Source organism: Agelaius phoeniceus, chromosome 7, assembly GCF_051311805.1.
Source record: "Agelaius phoeniceus isolate bAgePho1 chromosome 7, bAgePho1.hap1, whole genome shotgun sequence".
NCBI lineage: Eukaryota > Metazoa > Chordata > Aves > Passeriformes > Icteridae > Agelaius > Agelaius phoeniceus.
This window is the reverse complement of record NC_135271.1, coordinates 1,522,501-1,529,501: the sequence shown is the minus strand read 5'-3', so window position 1 is coordinate 1,529,501 and position 7,001 is coordinate 1,522,501.

Genomic DNA, 7,001 nt, shown 5'->3' with positions numbered 1-7,001 from the left:
ACAGGTGGCATCTCTGCCCTGATGGCCTGAGGCATCATGGGCCCATCGAGCTAGGAACAACTCTCCTTTATGTTGCCAATCTAAGTCTATCTTTAACATGTCTGTCTTCGCAGCCTGGTCTTCCTGCTCATTGTTTTGGTGTTCTTTATTAGCCCGACTCTTGGGGACATGGGCATCTACATGGCAGACTTTCACAGGTAGCTTCTCTACTCTGGTAGCAATGTCTTTCCACTCATCAGCAGCCCAGATTGGTTTTCCTCTATGCTGCCAGTTAGCCTCTTTCCACCTCTCCAGCCATCCCCACAGAACACTGGCTACCATCCATGAATCAGTGTAAAGGTAGAGCTTTGGCAGCTTCTCTCTCTCAGCAATGTCCAGGGCCAATTGAACAGCTTTGAGTTCAGCAAGTTGGCTTGATCCACCTTCTCCTTCAGTGACCTTTGCGACCTGTCCTGTGGGGCTCCATATGGCTGCTTTCCACTTTCGTTTCATTCCCACAATGCAGCAAGAACCATCAGTGAAAAGAGCGTATCGTGTATCTTCTGCTGGCAGTTGGTTGTATGGTGGAGCTTCTTCAGCCCGTGTCCCTTCTTGTTCCCCTTCATCAGCGAGACCAAAGTTCTCACCTTCCGGCCAGTTTGTAATTATTTCCAGAATCCCAGGGCCATTCAGGTTTCCAGTACGGGCGCGCTGTGTGATGAGGGCAATCCACTTGCTCCATGTAGCACTGGTGGCATGGTGCGTAGAGGGAACCTTTGCTTTGAACGTCCACCCCAGCACCGGTAGTCGGGCTGCCAGGAGGAGTTGCGCTTCTGTACCAATCACCTCTGAGGCGGCTTGGACTCCTTCATAGGTGGCCAAGATTTCCTTCTCTGTGGGAGTGTAGTTGGCCTCAGAGCCTCTGTATCTTTGACCCCAAGTCTCCCCAGGCACCTTCTGCCAAAGGCTCCAGGACAAGCCATGGTTCCCGGCTGCAGAGTAGAGCATGTTCTTCACATCTGGTCCTATCCTAACTGGGCCAAGAGCTACTGCATGAGTGATCTCCTGCTTGATCTGGACAAAGGCTTGTTGCTGCTCAGGGCCCCAGTGGAAAGTGTTCTTCTTGCAGGTGACCAGGTAAAGAGGGCTCATGATCTGACTATACTCAGGAATGCGCATCCTCCAAAAGCCTATGGCACCTAGGAAAGCTTGTGTCTCTTTTTTATTGGTGGGTGGAGACATTGCTGTGATCTTGTTGATGACGTCTGTAGGAATCTGACGCCGTCCATCTTGCCCCTTCACTCCCAGGAACTGAATCTCACGAGCTGGTCCCTTGACTTTGCTCTTTTTAATGGCAAAACCAGCTCCCAGGAGGATTTGGATGATTTCCTTTCCTTTCTCAAACACTTCCACAGCTGTGTTCCCCCACACAATGATGTCATCAATATATTGCAGATGTTCTGGAGCCTCACCCCTTTCTAGTGCAGTCTGGATCAGTCCATGGCAGATGGTGGGGCTGTGCTTCCATCCCTGGGGCAGTCGGTTCCAGGTATACTGCACTCCCCTCCACGTGAAAGCAAACTGAGGCCTGAATTCTGCTACCAGAGGAATGGAGAAAAATGCATTGGCAATGTCTATAGTGGCATACCACCTTGCTGCCTTGGACTCAAGCTCCTACTGGAGCTCTAATATATCTGGCACAGCAGCACTCAGTGGTGGAGTCACCTCATTCAATGCACGGTAGTCCACAGTCAATCTCCATTCTCCTTCAGATTTTCGCACAGGCCAAATGGGGCTGTTGAAGGGTGAGTGGGTCTTGCTGACCACCCCTTGGCTCTCCAGCTCTCGGATCATCTTATGGATGGGGATCACAGCATCTCGAGTGGTTCTATACTGTCGTCGATGCACTATGGAAGTGGCAATTGGCACTCGTTGCTTTTCTCCCATCAGACATCCTACTGCAGATGGATTCTCAGACAGCCCAGGCAAGGTGTTCAATTGCTGGATGCCCTCTGTCTCTACAGCAGCTATCCCAAATGCCCACTTGAGTCCTTTTGGGTCTTTGAAATACCCACTTCAAAGGTAGTCTATACCCAAAATACATGGGGCCTCTGGGCCAGTCACAATAGGATGTTTCTTCCACTCATTCCCAGTGAAGCTCACATCAGCCTCCACCAAAGTGAAATCCTGGGATCCCCCTGTCACACCAGCAATAGAAACAGACTCTGTCCCCACATGTCTCGACGGAATTAATGTACATTGAGCACCAGTATCATCCAAAGCTTTATGCTCTTGTGGCTCCAATGTGCCAGGCCAATGAATCCACACAGACCAGAAAACACGATTTTCCCTAGCCTCTACCTGGCTAGAGGCAGGGCCCCTCTAAGCCTGGTTATCCTTCTTTCCCTGGGCATATGTCTTGGATGTTCCTTCAAGGGGATCAGACATGGCATCATCAGCATCATACCTGGTGGTTCAGCTACGGGCAACTGGAGCTGCTTTCTTTCTGGTGGCTTCCTTCAATTCACGCACCTGTCGTGCCAGAACAGCAGTAGGTTTTCCATCCCACCTCCTCATGTTTTCTCCACAGTCACGCAGGTAGAACCACAGCTCTGTTCGTGGGGGTGTACCTTCTCTGGCCATCTGGGAAACGTCTGCCTTGGATACCAGAACCTCTGATCTGTACTGCCAAGATTTGGAGAAGGTCTTCTTTAATCTCCTCTCTGAGCTTCTTATGATTCTCCTCTAGCTTATCCTCTAAGTTCTGCAGACGTGTTTCTACCGCTGCAATTCTGGCATGTGTTGGGCCATGCACAGCATCTGCATATGCTCGGAGCTTCCTTGCCATATCCAGCACAGTCTCATCCCTCTCATCCCTCTTCATTATGGCTGAGGCAGAAGCATATTCGTGTGGCCCAAGTCGCACAAGTTTCCACCACATCACAGACGTGCATGGCACCAAGTCTGGGTTCCTAGCTGTCACATCATCTGAGAAGATAATCTCTGCCACTGCCATCTCTCTCAGGCGTTGGATCCCTTGCTCTATGGTCTTCCACTGTGTTTGTTGCATGTAAAGATCATCTGCACACAGGTATCTTTGTGTGCAACACTTTCCAACTTTCCAAGACCCGTGCCCAGAGGCTCTGAGGGTTTGCCCCCCTCATCATTCCTTGGTCGATGACAGGATCATGTGATAGGGATCCCAAATGCCTCACTTCTGTGCCATCCAGAATTGTAGCCTCGCCTGCAGCATCCCAAAGACGGACTAACCAACTAATTATGGATTCATCAGGTCATCAGGTGTAATCCTTCCGTAAGCCACAAAGGTCCTTCAGGGAAAAGGACTCAATATTTGCATCTGGTCTTGCACCTGCTGCTTTGACTCCTGATTTTATGTCAGGAGGCATTGAGGTTCCTTCTGCTGCATCATCATCATCATCATCCACTGGTCGATTGGTCTTGTCTGTGAATTTCCCACTTCTAGTACTGGTAGCAACAGCCATTGGTTTAGCTGCTGGCTTAGGCTCACTATCTGGTTTGGCTGCTGGCTTCGAGCCTGTGGTGTTGGCTGCAGCCTGAGTGACTGGGATAGCTGCTGATTTATCTCCCTGCCCCCCTGCCTCCGTCTGCTGTCCTACAGTCTCCAACAGAGTGCGATAAGCATATGCCAGGGCCCAGCTCACTGCAATGACCTTTCTCTCCTTAGGCTCATCCTGGTATTTCTCTTTCAGATATTTCCCCACCTCAGCTGGGTTCTGAATTTGTTCATGGGGAAAATCCCAGACTATAGGGTCAGAGAATTCCTTCAGGATTTGGCCCATATCCTCCCATTTCCCACACTGCTCAGGATGTTCCACGCCTGGGTCTACTCCTGAGTCAGGGGTCTCATCAGCCCGTCTAGAAATCTCAGCCCTCATTCTGGAGAAGCAGCAGACTGTATAGAAGAAGGTTACCAGATTGAATACCAGAAAGATGGTTTCTTTAACATTCAGGGGAAACTGAACATCCTTCACTACTGATGCAACCGATTCATAGGAGAAGAAGGAAAGCAAAGGCTGAAAAGCCTCATTCCTTGCTGCTCCTCCTCTAACAAACTGGACGAATAACCATAGCCAGGAACCATTCATACCTGGAGCAGACCCCAACATGTTTATAAACTTCTTGCAAATCATTGCCATCAAGCCCAGCAGGAGAGCTATTCTGGTCACTGCCCCTCTACTGTAAAAACTACATATGAGGGACAATACTAGAACTATTTCAGCATAAGAAAATAAACCTAGGGACCACAGAGGTATTAAGATCTCGAAAAACCCTAGGGACCAGAAGCACATGCAAGCCTTCACCCCAACACTCATCATGAATTCAAAAAGCATGGCTATTAACTGCTTCAAACAAACAGAGAGTAATGGCAACCAAAATACACTCAAAACAGGGTTTTTCCACTCTCTCTCTCAAGCCCAGAGTTGGGTGCCAATATTTTGTCATGGTTTAGGGCAAATTTGGAGGAGAATTTCCAAATTAGGGCCCCTCCAGTAAGCAAACCCACACAGCCCCTCCCCCCAACCGGTTCGGGAAGGATTCCTCAGAGAGGAGTGGAAAGAACCTGTTTATTTAACAAGCACAGCCACCCCCAGCACACAAAATGAACAATACCGGATGACACCGCTCTGAAAAACATGACAAATTCAGAAAGTCTCTCTTGGGGGTAGGTCACTCTGTTCTCAGCCCCTCTGGTGCTGGGGCAGCTGCTGCAGGCCACAAGGTGCAGAATCTTGGTGTTTCCCAGGTCCCAGTCTGGAGCAGGTTCGAAATGGTCAGGAAAAGGAAAGGAGAAACGGTCCAGGAAGAAATCTGGACAGTTTAGCTAAACTAGCTAACGAGCAAAGCAAGCAGAAGCGAAGCAAGCAAGAGCGAGAGAGAGCAAAGCGAAAAACAAAAGCAGAAAAAAGCAAAAGCTGCAGTCTCTGTGTCCCGCCAGGCTGATAAGAAAAGCAAAACAAAACTTTCCCTCTTCAGAGCCAGTCTTAAAGGTACAGAACATAATATCCAACATTAACAGAACACATGAATGGGGATGCAAGCATCATAATGTCACCCTGGGACAGTCACTAATTAGATGACGAGGCATTTGGCTATATATCAAACACATATAAATAATATATGTCCCTTTTCCGGGTTAAGTAAAGGTGGCCCGTCCACCTTGGACAAATCCGGTTAAGCGGTACAAGTCCGGTAAGATTGGTCCGAGTCAGGTGGTATTTAAGGCGTTGTGAATTCAAGTTCCTGTCCCTACCCACTATGATATGAGCTACCTAACTGGCTTGTGGCTGCCTTGCGAACCTAGCTACCATCTAGTTTATTAAAATATAAAAGTAGTAAGCATACATCTATCAATAAACATTGCTACAAAAGATACCCCCCAAATACAAAATCCTGCAGATCTGACCTATACAGTTCTAAAGAAAAATTCACCAGCAAGCCCAATTCATTTTCTGTCAATTTGGTGATTGTAGATGTTACAAAATCATCTCAGGAGGTCTGAGTGCCCACCAATACCCTAGTAAGGTGGAACGGCCGCCCCCAGTTTCCTCTTCCGAGGAACGGATTTGGATTTGGAATAGCCGAGTCATGACCGGATTCAACATCAGGAACGGAATGGGTGGTCAGCCCACCTCCGAACCCGTCGCCCCTGTCCGACCGGGGGGCCAGGTTTCAGGTAGTAAGCCTAATGACTTAGACCGAGAAATTTGTTTCACCGAAATTTGGAAGGAACTGTTGGGTTGGTGAGTCCCAATGGCTCCCAGACTGGGGCAGATATTGACTTAGTCACCCTGTTAAGGGCTTACCAGTGGGACCATGAGGAGGTGCGATCTCTGCAGCTATGCCCAGCTGTAACTAGACTTTCTCAAGTCGCCCTTAAGAGAGTCATAGTTACTCCCACCGTTTACCCGCGCTTCATTGAATTTCTTCACTCTGACATTCAGAGCACTGGGCAGAAATCACATCGCGTCAACACCCGCCTCGGGCCTTCGCGATGCTTTGTTTTAATTAAACAGTCGGATTCCCCTGGTCCGCACCAGTTCTAAGCCGGCTGCTAGGTGCCGGCCGAGGCGGGGCGCCAGCCCGGGGACCGCCCCTGGGGACCCTCCCCCGCGTGAACCGCTCAGCTGACGCCGGCCGCAGCCGCGCGTGTGCCAGCTGCGCACCGAGGGGACCCCGCCAGCAGGAACCGATGGGGCAGTGGCGCGCGAGGACGACAGCGGCAGCCGCCGCTGGGGCTCCGGCCGCGACAAGGCGGAGGGGGCGGGGGGGGGGCGGGCAGTTCCCGCCGCGGCTGGGGCGATCCATGGGAAGGGCCCAGCGCGCGTCCAGAGTTGCCGCCGCGCGCGCGCGCACACGCATCAGTGCCCAGGCGGGCCACGCGGAGCGCACTCACCCGCGCGCGGCGCCTCGTCCAGCCGCGGCATGCGCCCAGCTCCACTTCGTGCCCCGGCCCAACTGAGCCAGCTCTTAGAGCCAATCCTTATCCCGAAGTTACGGATCCGGCTTGCCGACTTCCCTTACCTACATTGTTCCAACGTGCCAGAGGCTGTTCACCTTGGAGACCTGCTGTGGATATGATTACGGCCCGGCGCGAGACTTACACCCTCTCCCTCCGATTTTCATGGGCCAGCGAGAGCTCACCGGATGCTGCCGGAACCGCGACGCTTTCCAAGGCGCGGGCCCCTCTCTCGGGGCAAACCCATTCCAGGGCGCCCGGCCCTTCACAAAGAAAAGAGAACTCTCCCCGGGGCTCCCGCCGGCTTCTCCAGGATTGGTTGCGTCACCGCTCTGGGCGCCTCACAGCGCCCATCTCCGCCACTCCGGATTCGGGGATCTGAACCCGACTCCCTTTCGATCGGCTGAGGGCAACAGAGGCCATCGCCCGCCCTTTCGGAACAGCGCTTGCCTATCGCTTAGGACCGACTGACCCATGTTCAACTGCTGTTCACATGGAACCCTGCTCCACTTCGGCCTTCAAA